The sequence below is a fragment of the Tyto alba genome, unplaced genomic scaffold (genome assembly GCF_018691265.1).
Source record: "Tyto alba isolate M040663 unplaced genomic scaffold, T.alba_DEE_v4.0 Super-Scaffold_23, whole genome shotgun sequence".
NCBI lineage: Eukaryota > Metazoa > Chordata > Aves > Strigiformes > Tytonidae > Tyto > Tyto alba.
Window position 1 is genome coordinate 6,606,776 of NW_024881297.1, and position 16,608 is coordinate 6,623,383.

The window sequence follows — 16,608 nt, forward strand, 5'->3', positions numbered from 1 at the left end:
AAACTTATTCTCCAAGAAGAAAGTACAAAAAGAGGAATGTTTCTGCAGCTTAAAAATCAAACCATTGAGTGAAAAAAAAATGTTATGACAGCTACCATACTCTTTTTTCCAAAGACCCATATTGGATAAAGATTTGTTGGATATTTTATGGCATTAGAAAATAAGTATGACCTAACTTCAAGTATCTCCATAACTGAATAGTATCACAAGCTACAGACACTCAATGTTGATTTTGTCTATACCCAGACAATCCCACCAGCCTAAGACACTGCAGCTATTAAGCAGACGAGGGTATTCAGCTCCTTAACAACATATGGCATCGTGCCACAACAGTGAGCAAAGTTACCAAAGTTAACTTTTCCTCAGAAGTCTAAGCGCATGGGAAATGATGGGCTTGCAGCCCAACTGTGCATTTTGAGCAGCATCACCTTCTACAAAACATCTGTTATAAACTACCAATGCTTCTAACACAGACCCTTCCTCTCCCCTCCAAAATGCTGGAGGCTCAGTGCACAGCCCAGCAGCACAGACCTGCCCTTGCCAGAGGAGGCAAAAGCAGCACTGTATTCTCAAAGAACCAAAGGATCCTTCTTGTCTCAAGGTAATAATGACTTAGAAAGGAGAGCTAAATAGCAGGTGAAAGCTTTTCATGAACTCTAAGAGGAAAAAAAAAAAAAGACAAAAATTTTCTGACTAGTCATTTGAGAAATAATTAGCTCCTCATGACACATTTCCACCTCTATCAACACATCCCAATCACTCTGTCTACAATTCAGCAATACAGCAGCACTATCAGACAATTGGTTTGCAAGTGAAATAAGATCTGTTCCCTGTCATACCTACCTGTCCACAACCACACCTCAGTGATAACTGCCTATTTTTCACATCCTCAGAAAAGAAACTGAAATACCACAAAGGCACATCCCTCTGAAATCTTTCAGTAGCACTGCTTCTATCCCCTTTTTCCAGTTTTTCCCCTGCAGTAGTGTGACCTTTTCTTTGTTGTTTCATTGCCCTGGGTTCATTCAGCATTTGGTATAACAGCACAGACTAGAAATTATTTCCACCAGGTGTTGCACAGTAATTTATCATTACTTACTGGACACCAAAGTAAGGTGCAAAATACTTACTGCATAGTCTTATGTAAACTAACAATAATTAATATGTCCTTTCGGCCAAGATACCTTTTTCTAGTAGTCCCTGTGAAAGTAAGAAATGGTAAATCTCACATTTCACAGCCTTCGTGTTCATGCTGCCAGATGGAGATCTCTAAAGCAGTGTCTCAGGAGCAACACCATCAAATAACATGCGAACGTATGAAGGGAGTCTCAGCATTCAGGGTTTTATTTCTAATGCTAGGAGAGGATCACCCCTACACCAAACTCCTGTTCTGCACTTTTCCAGTTGCCAAAGAAAGGTATCGGGAGCTGTGTGAGACGGCATTGTACGGCAGTGCTGCACAATGCCTTAACCTCGTTAGGTGATGCACAGCCTTGACACAATGTGCCCCGTGGTGCACACTCGACCGGCTGCTTTAGTCTTTTCCTGGTGTCAGCTGGGAGCACTGTGAGTTTGGTGAGCCCAGGCTGAGGGCAGGAACGCAAGAGGTACCCATGGAAATTCAGCACATATTGAACAGGAAAGGACTCAACAGCCAACCTCAAGATAGTTTAAGTGCCATGCGTAAGAAACTGTGCCAGGCTTCCCGGTTTACAGAGCCATCATCACAGCTATCCCCTGCTCCTTCCCAGAAGCTTCCCTCTCCCCTTACGCCTGGCAGAATGCAGTGTTTGAAGGGACTAACATGACTACTCCCATACAAAGACCCACAGACCACTGGCAAAGGGCAGTTGACAACTGTTTCTAAACGTGGTAAAGTCTACTAGTAACAGCTGATCAAATCAGGAGTCGAATCATCATGGCAAGTGACCAGAATTGTTTGTAACATCAATGGTAAAACCTAGTAAATTCTTCAAAATCAGTAAAGTTAACAGAAATTAATTAATAGTCAGCTCATTACAGGACAGAATCATACAGTGAAAATAATAAGTCCTACTGTGAGCATGTTGATTTGCTGTCAATTATATTTTTGCCCTGGCACATCTTATAGTACATGTAAAATATTCATATGGTTGGGGACTAGACCATTCTTTCATAACTGTCCACACATAACAAACAGGCAGGACAGGAAAGGACCTCCCAATTCATTAAGCTCAGCTTCTGAAATCCCATGGGAGACAGCAACAGAGTTACTTTAGGCTAGTGAAAAAACATCATCAAAACAGCTATTTTAATGTTCCCCCTCACCCACAACCCAGCAGTCCCAAGGCTACCCAAGGAACTCCTTACTCAGAAATTTTTTTCATCCCAGCACGCTCATGGACAGTCCACACCAATTTATTCCTGCATTATCACTCAAAATAGTTCTGCTCCTTTCCTGATGTTTACCCACCTGATATTTTTATGTGCAGGAATTAAGGCTGCTCTCTCATTTTCACTAGAATACACAAAGCCAGGTTTGATTTTCTCTTAAAGAAGACTGAAGCATGGCTGGTTGAGCCTAGGCAGCAGACATCACACACATACCAGGTTACATGGAAAACTAAACCACCCAAATGCACCAGGTCTCTTTTGCTTATGGACAGATATACATTGTTTTCTGTAAACTTTCATTACTCAAACCCACTACTTACAACGTGCCTTCTTACAGCTTCTTGATGCTTACTTTGTTGTGTCCCCTCAGAGAAAAAAACAACCTAAGAAAGCTTGCTGGCATCAAGACGTAGATCTCTATTTATACAAATGTATGTTTTTCTACATGTCATTTATTATACATTTCAGGAGGATGAATTTAACTGGCTCTAGTTTGAGCCCTGTACTTTCCTCCTATGAGAAACGGTTTCAGCATCATCCATCAAATGTTAATAATTCCAATTTATTTATTGACTTTTGAAGAATTTTTACTTGAACTGTATTTAAAATGCCACCTTCACAACTTCCCACTTCCATATAATGGAATTGTATCTGTTTTTTTTTTTAAGACAGTGAATATACCTGTCTTCCAGTTGGTGCTGAATTATATTTTGCAATACATATGAACAAAATCAGTACCCAATCTTGAAACCAGTTATTGACTGGGGAGGGGGGGAGGGAGTGGTTGCTACCGTGCTTTCATTCTGAAACTTCATTTTTAGCCACACTGCAGAATTCTGTCAGAACAAGCTTTTTGACTTCTATTCACTTCTAAACTCAGCAAATGTTACATTGAAGTTACCGAGATCAAATCAATTTGGGTTCCAGCAATGCTATTAAGATCCCCGATTACTACAGCCAGATTCTGACTCTCAGAGCCCATTTACGAGCTCACATTTTAGGACGCTTCCATTTAGATGTACTGAATACAAAGCCTAAGCAAGCTTTGTACTTACAAACATCAAGTAACAATTCACGGTCCCTTTAAAACAAGGTACATCACTATCTCCAAACTAAGAGGCACTGAAAGTTTTCTCTTTCTCCAGGCAGGCCCTTTAACATTTCTCCCTCAGTTGGCTTGCTTCTTAGGAAAAATTTCAAAAAAAGAAGAAAAAAGAAACATCTGTGGGAACAGCTGCACAAATATTGCATCTGCAGAGATAAGATTTCTTTCTAGCATCCAAAATTTCTTGGTTTGTGTTTTGCAAGACCACTTAGTAGTGGATAACCACAGTGACTATCCATGCATCTGACACACAATTTTGATCTCAATCATGGATAATAAGCTCAACACAAGCCGACTAGAGACACATAAACACACACAGAGAGAAAACAACCAGGAACCCAAATGCTTGAAGAAAGCGTCTAAAGGCTCCAGCATATAAAAGCTTATAGAGCAAATAGACTGCTTGCTCTGACTTCTTGTGGACAATCAAAATACAGTGGTGGGTAGTTTATAATTACAAGCAGATATACAGCACAGCTTTTTCCTTCATTGTTATCTCACATGTAACAACACTAAGACCCCAAATAACTCAGCATAATTTCCAAGGCAATACTTTGATAATTAGGCAATGATACCATTAAATAAATAAATTTCCAGAAGTCTGTCTTCATCTCCTAGATACATGCCTGCATTCACATATTTATATTCAAATTGCAGTGATCTGTTATGCTCCAACAGGAAGTGTTAATAGTGAGTTTTATCATGTTCTGTGATATATATTGATAACTGTCATTCTTATTTCCCAGCCCAAGCCCAAGTGACTGGCACTCCATTACAGTAATAATCAACTAAAGTAGCCGGTTCTAAATAAACATGGCCACAGTAGCAACAAGATCTTGAAGCTATTGTAGAACAAGGTTTAGGGATTTACTGAAACCTTTTTTTTTTTTTTTTCCCCAAAATAGTGAAGGAATTGTCAACCATTTTGGCCGTGGCGGGCAGTCACCACATCCAGCTGATCCACAGAGTAGTATTTGAAGAACGAGAACCAAAGCTAATTGTCTGCAGCCCCTGCATCATTTTTCTTTCTCAAGCAACTCAAGAGGGGCCTTCAGCATACTTTAAGTCACACTTGACTGTAGTGCTCTCCCATTTGCTAGACAGTCATTTAGCAAACTGGGATTGTTGGAGCACTGCTGCACTTCAGCTTCATCTTTTTCCACCTCTACAGTGTCATCTGTCAACCAGGGTATGTAGAGAAAGACTCCCTACTTGAGTAAGCTCCAGCACGCTTCAGGGGGTCTGATCCACTTGAATTCATGTGACTTGCTCTTGTGATTCATTTCCTAAATACTCATCCTGTAAGATTGTGCCCACACATCCCCAAAGCAATACTTGGAAACAAGGTTGTGACCTTTAAGAATCAAAAGCACAAAGATTCATCACAACTTGCTTTGCTCTTATCTCTCCTTATGTCCACATACTTCCAACTGAAGGCGGCAAATCATCATGTGTAGCAACAGGCTGCTGTGGTCATTCAGCTTCTTTCTATCACGCCACAGACAGAATATGAGATGGTTTTTTTTTCCCCTACATGAGTAACATCCAAACAAAAGCAGGTCAAAACTGAACAAATGGATGTCTACAATGGGACGGAAAGAGTCCACTGAGCCCAGCATACAGCAATACTTTCAGCTAGCTACCCCCAAAAACTGGGTTTTCCCTTTACTAACGACAACATTTTCTTGTGAGTACTTGTGCATCTTAATTACACCTTATTTACACCCTATGCACATCACTACCTCCTTTCATTTGTTTTGAGCCTGCCACCATCACTCCTGGATACACCCTGGGACTCCTGTACTGGAAAATAAGGGAAGAGTTAGCATCTACTCACCCTTCCCCTGACACTTGCTAGTGCAGTTTACTCAGTCACCTCATCTCCAGGCTGAAAAGTTCCTTCCTGCTTCGCTGTTTGTTGGACAGAAGTTGTGCTGTGTCCTTGACCATTCTTGTTGCCCTTTTAAAGCTTTTTCCAGCTTAAGCTGCAAACTACTAGCACTTTCTGGACTCCCCTGGTGTCACCTCTACCCTTCTTCACATTTTCTTCTCACAACAGAGGATGTGGTACCTGGGAGAGGTTGAAGAAACAGCAAGAAAGGCAGCTTATGGAAAATCCATGATTTTCCACTGGAGCTGAGGTTGGGTCATTTGAGTAAGAATTAACTGGAAGGCTACTTTCTCTGCCTGCTGAAGGAGCACTTTACCTCCTTGCAGGAAAATAGCTCAAAAAACAGAAATAGCCAGCACATTTTGGCCCAGACCACACTAACCCAGGAAAAAGCATGTTTGGTTCTCCCAATTAGTGACATCTAGAGGGATCTTACCGCCTCCCAAATACTTGCAAACTGCTGGGTTTTTGCATTTTACTTTTGATAACACTTCATGATTGTTCAATTTGCCAGGCCAAGAACACCACTTCAGTTAAAATTTAAGCTGCTCAAAAAGAAAAGGCAGATGTGGGAAAAAGGTGACAAGAACATACCAGTTACTTCTTGGAAGTAACAGACATGAAAAATGTCCTCACTAAAGAGCTACTAATCATAATTGCTATTATACAAAATTGCACAGAACTAAATATAGGAAAAATAAAGGTATTTAATTAAAAGAAACTATACAAATATCGCCAAGGAATTCAACGAGTGTCACTGAAGTTCATCTCATTGAGCCACAGCGCATGAAAGCCCCTCCAAACAAACCTGTACAACAGTAAACAACAGAAGTTTGTTAAAATTAAAAGCACTGAGTGCGTGTGCTCCTTCAAGGCCTCTGGCTTGGTGAAGGCATGAAATTTTCATTAGGAAAACGCAGTGAAACAAGAGCTTAGCCAGCCAGACGAAATTAATTCAAAGTAAACAGATAAGTCAAAAACCATGACTGGAAACAGAAAAGGCATCATACTGCTGGTAGTTTTTAGTCTCACGGGAACTATCTTACTTTACAATTTAACCAATGACTTGGAAGAAAAAAAGAGAAAAAGATCATGACTGAAAAACTGTGCAGGTGACAAGTATCAATTAATGCTAATTACAAAGAGAAAAGGCGACTGGCAGACAGCTGTGTGTGCACCAGCCTGTGTGGTTTTGCTCAGCAGATGCACAAGTTGTGAAGAACTGACAGTACCTAAGGGCATCCTCCTGGAGGAAAAAAACAGATCCCTGTTCAACACAACAGCCCCACCTCTAGTGTCATCACAAGATTACGTAACAAGGAAAAAGCAAGTATAAAGATCATTGTGTCTCTGGATTTCACAGAACCTCACCTCAATTATTACCTCCAGCACTAGTGTTTGAACAACTAGAAGCATTTTGGAAAACTGGAAACCAATTTTAAAAGGTTGGAATAATTAAAGAATGGGAAGCCGTAACTCTACTTTCCTCTTTTCCACTTTTACAAAGAGAAGGTAAAGAATAAGATAGTAACCCTAGAGGGAGCAGAAATTTGGACAGAGAATGGTATTAAACATACAAAGAACTAATAAGAACCAGAGCTAACAAAGCTGGTAATTAAAGACAGTCAAATAAAACAAGGAGTAAAGCACATAATATGAAGACTGGTGATAATCACACCGAGTGACTATATTTGCAGACCACTGAGAGTATATTACGTGACTTCCTGTCAGCAAAACAGAGTATTTTTTGGAAAATAAATGTTCTAGTTCATAATGGGAGCTAATGAAGGACCCTTATGGTTCATTTTGGATTTATACTCAGTTTACAGCTTCACTCTAGTCCTTACCATCCACACTTCGATCACCCAAATGTAACTGCCAAAAAGGTGAAGTAGAAGGAAAGAGGCAGGAAAAGTACAAGAAGCTGCACAACGGAATGCAGCTCCTCATCATGCCACCCCTCACCCCAAGATCAGCCACCTACAGACCAGCTTCCAGGCACATCCTGGCGGTACCTTACTGAACGAGAAGCCAACACAACCATGAGGCTTGGGAGGCATCAGCTGCTGGTTGTCCTGATGAGGTTGGGACACCACAAGGACCAAAACAAGCTACTTACTAACAGAATCCGGCTGCTTCTGGGAGCTGATGCACAGTGCCCTGGCAAGGCAGCCTCTCCTGGCTCCCACAGCACTGATGCCACCGGAGGCTGTGTGCCTTCCTCGTTGCTGTAAGGCTGGGCTTTCAGCATCATTTGACTGCATCTCTGCAGATGGAGTCTTTACCCACCTCAACACAAGGCTTGTTGATGTCTGCTATGATGCTGATGCTCAAATACACCCCTCTTAAAGATGTCTGGTATTTCCATGCCCTTTTGAGTGCTATAGAACTGAGCCACCTTTTCTCCCCCGGTTGAAAAAAAAAAAAAAAAAAAAAAAAGGCAAAAAGGCAAAACAAAACAAAAAAAAACCTAAAACAAACAAAAAACACAACTTAATCAAGGTTTTCTAAATAAATGCAGGTAGCAACTATAATAAACAATTTTAACTTGAAACCTTTGCTTTTATCACAATAACAGAAACTAATGTAGACCAAATCTTACCACTAGCACTTTCTGCAGTCTTACATGTCAGAAGAGAATCTAAGCCGGAAATTTGGCCTCTATTTTCCTTTTAAATTTCTATTCCTCCCAAGACTGGCAGTGGTGTATCAAGTTTCATAAAAAGCAGTGTGTGTTTCCTTATCCCTCAACAATATCAGTCATTCAACTTACCTGGAGTCCTCAACATTACAGAAAGTCAAGTTCCAGACAGTGAATGAAGAAAACTTATATCAGATATTCTCCTTTCTTGTTTTAGAATGCCAAAAGAAGACAACCTTTCCTTTTATTTCCTGGGTGAAAGCTAACATACACTTCATTCACCCACAAGACAGTTTACAACACAAACGCCACCCTAATCTGATAAAGTGTCACACTCTGTTCCAGGAGATTATTTAAAAAAAAAAAAAATCATGTCAAAAATTCCCTCTGCCCAATATAGATAAAAGCAGTAAGTAATAGCTCCAGGAATAAAGCATACTTCCAAAGGCCATCAGGTCACAATAAACACCAGCCTGCGGAGAAGACAACTAAATATATTAGGATGCAAATCACTTCTAAATTTCAGCTCCTTTTTTTTTTTTTTTCCCCACCTTGTGTGTTTTAAAAAAAAAAAAAAAAAAAAAATCAGATATTGAATCAAGCAGCAAGAGATGAAAGGTCCTGACAGATGTCTGTGTCCTATAGCTGCACATGGAACTTGCAGGGGTTTTCTATTCTAATTACTTCTTAAGACATGACCTTATCAGGAGTTCAAACTATTGCTTGTGAGGCAATTTCCTTTAATGGATCTTAATTTCTAGCTTTCTAAACTTCATCTTCAGAAAACTGAACCTACCTATAGGACCACTAATAAAAGCAATCTTTGCACCAGCCTGCAAACACAGGAGAGGCACATGTCTTAAAGGAGTAACCCACAGCCTCCCTCTCACTTGTGCCCAGAAGTGCGGTGCCATACAGTACAAAGCGGTCATGCCTTCCACACAATGGCTTTACACTTTTTTTACTTACTGTGGGATGCTTGGCTTTTTGGTTTTTTTTTTCTTGGGTGGACACACTATTTATTGCAAATTAAACCTATCTAATTTCATTACAGAATGAAAGCCAAGTAAAGAACAAGAGAAGAAAAAAGCAGCTGAGAGACAGGGCAACAAGCAAACAAGAAGCAGACAAATAACTTTAGAAAATATTCACAAAACCCCACAAATTCTAAGCACATTTATTTTTAACACAAGTCACTGTATCACGGCACTAGAAGATGCCTTTTGCAATAACAAGACCTGTCACAACATGAAAATTTCATGGGACTAGAAACAATCACTTGACTCAGTCCTTCTTTCTATCTCTCCCTGTAACTCTGCGTGCCTTCTGCGAGTATCAGATGCCACTTAAATGATTTCTAGCTAGGACAAGATACTTTGCCCTTTGTATTGATTCTTGCCTCATGGGGAACCCTTTTCCCCTGAACATACAGAAGTTTTTGTCACCTTCCAGGTACAGAATGACTCCACAACAGAAAAACTTAACCTAGTAGCATCTTAATACTCACTGATCTAGTAAGAGTTACCACCTTCTCCCAGCAATCATGCTACTTATCACAGACAAACAGACTTCAGATTACTATTAGACAAATTCAGTGTTATGAAGTCACTATGCTACAGTGGGAATTAATTTGGTTTCTTATTTCTACCTATACAGGACAAGGGTACCTGTCTAAAAATCCCTGTGGTTTATTTCCAATCATCTGTAGTAAAAACGTTTCTAAAATCAAACTTGAATTATTTACTACTCTCCACTCTGCTGAAAGAAGAAAAACCCCAGACTGACAGCATACATGCATATTACTGTTAAGATAGTTAAATATTCTGTACAAGCCCAACGGAGGGAAAAAAAAGAAGACAATTACTCCCTTATCTTAAAAAGAAATCCACTCAGTATCTCTAAAAATCCACGGAAGATCCCCTAACTGTTTTGGGATTACTATATCCTTACTGTAAAGTCTGTCCAGTGGGGACAATCTCTGAAAGCCTGCTACAGATATTGGTGTAGAAGAAAGAAAATTTTAAGACAGGCACCACAAATCCAAAGGTAAACATTAACATGGTGATTGAAGAAAGCACAAAGGGCTCTTGCTTATATTTAAGCCAACAAGTAGTCAGATGACACATACCCTGCTTGTACGCCTGAAACCAACAGAAGAGAATCTTGTTATGAAGTATTTAACACTGCTAAGAAATAGCAGCACGCAGCACTGAAAAGATGCCTACACTCAGGCACACACACACACCCGGGCAGACAACAGCCGTAACACACGCAGACAGCTGCTGCCACTGCTTCCTGGTCTGCAGCAATTATTTGTCCTGCAAAGACCACACAGTTTTGTCACCAGGATAAAAATGGCACCGATGTTACCTACCCTGGTATGAGCTGCAGCGCTGACCCAGGCTAGCAAGAGCTCCAAAACTGCCCGGGACCAGGACTCCTACCTTCCACAAGCAGGGTCAGTGCTCTCACCCATAAACGCAGTGGCTTCTCAAGACAAATTCGGAAACAATGACAGCTTGTTTCAGCCTGACTGCACTTAGAAGTTTCTCTTCCTTCCCCTTCTCTCACCCGCTCGGACGCTCTGTGCAGATGCAGGGCTGCCGCTGCCGCGCGAGGGGCACCCCCAGAAGTTGGGAAGAGCGCCTCGGCGCCTTCGAACCCGTACCCACGCCGTAGGGAGAGGCTGGAACGGCCTCCCCGGGCCAGCCCTCAGGCGCAGCCCCGGGTCTCACATTTCATTGGCAGCTCTGGAGCACGCCAGCAGCACCGCTGTTGCGCCGGGGAGGAATCCGGCTTCCTTCCCAGACATCTCTGGCAATCCCAGCGACACAGCACCCGCCGCCTCTACAGCGCCTGGAAACCCTCCGTTAAGCGTTTCGCTGTGTTGGCCGCCGTCGGTGCTGCGGGGCAGGCTCTCTCGGGGGGGGGTGACACGACTGGTGCTGTGCACGGTGATTTCTCGCAGCGCTGCCGTGCACCTCGGCCAGAGACCTTGCCCACGCAGCAGCGTCTCGGTCGTGTCCTCGGGACACGGGGCTCCTCTCCCGCTGCACACATAGGAGACAGCCACCGACACAGAGACGCCCTGTGACCCTACGTAGCTTTCTGCCAGGCACCCCTCCCCTTTTCTACTTTTGCCTGTGATGCCTCTTCAGTCAACTAAACACCCTCTAAGTGATCCTGACTCATCTACTTTCAACCAACCTGCAGTTCTGCATCTTAGCACGATGGTCAGTTTAAGGAGGACTAAGGGTTTTGCCTTAACGTGGGCATGATGGAGGTCTCCATGGGACCTGTACAAGGAGGGCTGCGTGCCTTCTCTGCAGGCCCAGCTCTGACTCAGCCGCACAGCAGAAATCAGAATGGGAATTATGATGGAAACTGCAGCTGTAATTGGGTTTCAGGAGCTGCCCTTCCGTCTCTGAATGGCACAACTGTCGTCTGCTCCCGGGTGACTCAGTGAGCGCGAGGCTGCACTCTATCCCCATACTTGGAGAGGGCACTGAATGATGTGTAACCTCCATCCTCCTTCCCACCACCTCAGTCCAGCACACCAGACCCCACACAGTACTGGTTTTAAGTGGAAACACAATCTCTCTCACAAAAACCTAATTGCAGGTCTCTTTTTTCAGATTCCCATCTGTAGACAAAAAACAGTTTCTAAAACTACACCACAATGAGATCGTAAGAAAAAATTACTACTAGTAGTAGTTGAAAACAACACAGCAGTACACTTTCAAGCCCAAGCTGAGTTCAGTATGCTGTATACACTCACAACAAAACACTGCCCACTTTCAGCTACACATACCAGGTACATGGCGTTCCTCTAATGACTAGAGCTGGTAAATCTGTTGAAGCTGGAAAAGTGTTTTGCATGACACAGAACCTCAGCATCTGACGAGTGTAGCCTGGACAGACCTAGACACACTCCCATGGACTTCCCTCCCATGACCCATTTCTCACAATTCTGCATTTGCTGGTTCCAGCTCCACCCAATGTGGCAGCACTAAAAAAAAATCCTGAGTACTACAAGAGTTAGTTACAGCCTTTTGAAAGCAATCAGTTTTCTAACAAATTCCTCAGATCTATGAAGTTTTCCAATAGATGAGGTCTGAAGAATATTTACATATTGTAACATAGGACATGTTATAGTTTGTATCAGTGATAAAGGGTATCACTGCATTGGAGCAGCTTGTACTTCTAACAGGAAAAAAAAAAAAAAAATCATCCAGCTGCCCAGTTATCCATACTGAATCAAATCTCTGAACTCTGCCTCTCACAAATGCAAGAAGGGTTGAGACATGCAGCAACTTTGTGAGCAGGTATTAGTGCATGAATGAAGGGGAATAACCAAGAAAGTTCCTCACCTTCGCAACTTGTCATGAGATAGCCAGCCGGAGAAGAGAACTAAACAAGCCATGCAGCATGAGGGCTGCTCCCTGATCCTGTCCCTGAAGAAGTCCAGAGATAAACCAAGGAGGAGGCTGGGCAAAGCCGTTCCTATCATCTCTGCCAAATTCAGAGATGAGGCCAACAGAGGTTGTCAGCATCAGGGACAGCTTGCTGCACCCCATCAAAATGCAGCTTGTCCCAACAGCCACAGCAGTTTGAAGAAACCACTGAGTCTTTCTGTCACCATGCCAGTGTACTTTTTTTTCCCCGAAGAGTAAACAGGGTATGCAGATATGTGGCTGCTCAGGAAGAGAATGTAAATATGCAAAAGCTTTAGATGGCAAGAAGGAGGACAGAATTAAACACACACACACGGCAGGATACCTGTGCTGGCCTTCAGTTTGGTTAGCTGCCAAATGCAGGCTCACAGGGAGAACAACCAGAATGACATACTAGAAAAAACATTTTTTTAATGGGCTGGAAAGCCTTCCACCATCAAGGAGCATGCCTGCTCTGATGAGGTGCCTGTACATATGGGAGCCTCACGTTATGCATCACAGTAGTCGACATTATATGAAAACTTAACTCAGGCACTTCCGTAACTTTCATCTCCGCAGTTCTGCACCTGTATTTGAACAACAGCCATATTAACACACAAGACCTCTTGTTTAAATTATGGGAAATTGCTATTCTGTTACTGTACTGTTCTCTTAAGAGAGAAGTAACCCCAGGGAAGTTTCCAGCTACCAGGGAGAAAGAAGAGTGGTACAATGTACTACCTAAGTGCAGAGACACGTGGGAAGCAAGCTGCAGGGCAGGCTGGAACTGCTGGCTGTGGCAGCGGGTACGTGCAGACCCCTGGTCCTGCGCCAGACCTGCTCACGCACAGTAGAAAGCTCAGCCTTGTGCCCACAATGCAGGTGCTTTCAAAAACCAAGCTGCAAAGCCACTCACTTCCTTGAAGAACTGTACGTTTGAAGTCTGGCTGGTAATACATAATTAAAATATTAACAATGAGGAGACAGTGCTCCTTCCTTTGTAGTCAATTTTCCTTCCTTACTTCACTTATTGGTGGCCCTTTGCTACTGTTCTTTCTCTCTGCAGTGTTAATGTTTGCTAGCTGATACCTTTCTAAAGCCGAGTTTCAGATCATAAAGGATTCATGTTTGCAGCTTTGTGGGCTCGTTTGTAAGACACATTGAAATCCTTCAGCCTGAGTTGCCTTTTCTACATGTACATCATCAATATCCAGTCATTCATTAGCTAGAGTAGGGAAAGGCCAGTAGAAATGAGCCTGTAACAGGAAACAGTTCATCCAACTTACACAATAAAGCCTAAGAAAAGTCTGGTTTGGTGCTGGTAGGTACCCAGCTAGTTTTCCACGCAAAGACTGCTCCTATCTAACTCCTTGGACACCAACCAAACCTGAGCAGACTGAAACACTTCAAAGATTTACCCTTTGCATACCAGGGAACGAAGATTTTTATTTTTTCTCTCTGGAAGAAAAACACATTGTTTTTTTCAAAAATATCTAATGGGACAAACCAGAAACACTTTACCAAGCAATCAGACGAAGAGGAAGGATGAAATCTGCCTTTGCATGGGACAGTTTGGGTCTGCCCAGGCATGGAATAGCCGTGGCCAAGTGCAGGCAGTTCCAAAGGCCCCTCTGGGCAAATGTGCTTTTTTGGCAAGTGGGGTCACGGAGCACCTTAGCCAAATTCCCCCTTCTTTGCTCATCTTACGTAGAAATGGATCTGTAATTACTACCACCATTGAACTTCTAACAGTCTTCTACTAAGCCTCTTGCCTTTAAAGCCTCTTATACCAGTGGATATCTGTTGGCTAATACCAATGGAGAAGGGAATACTGAATTCACTACACAACTGTGGAAATACCTTCCCATCCTATTCTCACTGGTAATGTTGTGCAGTAGAACAAGCTGGACAATCATTCCCTGTTTTCATTTTCATGGAAATCAGTTTACCTTATGCTTAACTCACAGATTAAACCTGGTTTATACCCCTAGTGCCTGGAAAACACTATTGGTTTAACTTTCACTGGTATTTTTGAATACTGGCTCACCACTATTTCTTTCATTCATCTAATATTATAGCTGTCAATAAGGAAAGAACTGGAATTTAATATAGCAGGTTTCAGCAAAATTAAGGCCATAAGGTAGAAAACACAACTACAGCTCACCAAATAAATATTCTTCTGTATCATTAGTCCCCCACAAGAAAAGGACAAGCCACACTCAGAATTAATTGGTGACACCTTAAAAAATGGCTTAAATCTTTACTGTATCCGTAGGGACAGATTCTGGAAGATGTTTCACAAACAAGTAAAGCTACTTACACTAACAACCCTAAAGCACAAACAGTGCAAGTGCTCAGAAACAGGGCCAAAACCTGATGCATCTGAAAATAGATCGAAAAGCATGAGATCTTCACTACACATACAGGAAACTTCTACTCATAGTCATCAGGAATGTTTGGAAAATCTGTGCATCTTCAAATCTATCCAAATCTAGCTGTCCAGCTGGGAATCATTTTACCTCAAGGAACCCATGGGCATCCAGCCACTTTCACATCCACTTCCCTCAGCTTCAGAAAGCTATTCCTCACCAGCTTGTAGATTTTCTGCTTTCCCTGCCTTACAAATTCTTCCAGCCCTGTGCTTGGCAATTGAACTTCACATGAAACTTTTAGTTGCACTCAGCAACACAATTCCTAACAACATGTTCTGTCTTCCAATCTAGGTAACTGAGACTAATGTACGACACAAGATGTGCATGTCATCCATCATGTCACATAGGAAAAATATAATCATCAATTTAAAAAAAAAAAATTTTGCATCACTTGCCTCTTCCATTCTCTGCAAGTGCTCAGAATAACCTAGTGTTTAGGTTGGATGTCAGTATTCAGCAGAGATTTTCTCCTCCTCTTGTAAGAGTCCAAACAATTTTATCTGGCCTACTTCCTTCAAGTCCAGATTGTTGAGTCTACAGTTGTACTAAAAACATGAGAAACAAAATGTGGTTATCCTGGACACACAGAAGGAAGCTGATTCAACTGTTTTCTGACTGAGGAACATGGTTACCCATGTAATGTATGCTTCAGGTTATGCTAATTCCTTAGAACTGAAAAATTGTCAGAAGACACAGAACAGAGCTTCAAAAGATATAGTTGTCTGTTTGTGGTGTGACAAAACAATGCAGAAATGTCAAAACAAAACAACCAAGATCAGGTACATAACAGAAAGCTTTAAAACTAATGTCTTTCTTTAAGCACTCGGTAATTACAAGATTTCACTCTTTTACAAGGCTGTTTCCAGGACCTCAGATTAGGTCCGATTTTGTGCCACTCATATCTGATTTCCTAAACATCTTCCAATATTGCTCCAAGATTTCTTTGGTATTAGCCCTTGCTAGCATAAACATACTATTCTTCCCTAGCCATAAAGCAAATTTAATTTGAACTCTACAGGACAGGTGACTGACCTTGTCTTTGGTCAGAAGCATAGAACACAAGTATATGTATCCCTGCAAGGGATGGCAGCAGGTAGGAAGGAATAAAAATAAAAATCCCTTTTCTAATGTAAACATTCCAACAGTGAATCTTAGTTTACTATTGTAAGCTGAAGCTTAAATTAGCCAATTCTTGATCCTGTTTGCACAGGAAATAGACATTTCGCTGAGTACTTGGTGCAATGCAAAAATAATGTGTTGGGATTTTTTTTTTAAATATGCTAAAACAAATCAAACAAAAAATGGGATCTTTCGTGAAGCTGAAATTCACATGGAAAAAAAGCTTTTAAGCCTGTCCCTCTTGGGAACACAGAAATTGCAAAAAAAAATATTTGTTCCCTTTTAAAATTACCATCTACACTTATATTCTGCAATACATTACATAAACCCCCTCAGTTGTCCATTTAGCAGCTGCAGCAGCCTAGCCAAAATTAGAAAAACCAAAAATATTTTGAGTCAGGATTTATTTTGGTGACACACTTAAAATGTATATATACAAGAATGCAAGCAGAACTTAATCATGTAGTTATGTTCCTGCTATCTGGTGTTTAAATGCATAGTCTCTACCTTATTCTCATCAATGCAGACTGAGTAACTCCACTTCCATAAGCAACTTACAAGCTTAAGGAGCAGGAAAAAAACAAGCTGTAAGGGCTCAGAGGGCCTCACCACTA

At 41.7% G+C, this 16,608-nt stretch overlaps 1 protein-coding gene across 4 annotated transcripts in view; it reads right to left on the reverse strand.

Moving 5' to 3' along the window:
• ARHGAP24 (Rho GTPase activating protein 24) overlaps nt 1–11,050 on the reverse strand; it is a 225,847-nt gene extending 214,797 nt beyond the window's left edge. Inside the window, exon 1 of one of the 4 annotated variants that reach the window (XM_032997916.2) lies at nt 10,582–11,050. The gene's annotated coding sequence lies outside the window, so the exon portion shown is untranslated. The other 3 variants (XM_032997914.2, XM_032997915.2, XM_032997918.2) reach the window with 3 other exon arrangements.
• Between the last annotated feature and the right edge of the window lie 5,558 nt (nt 11,051–16,608).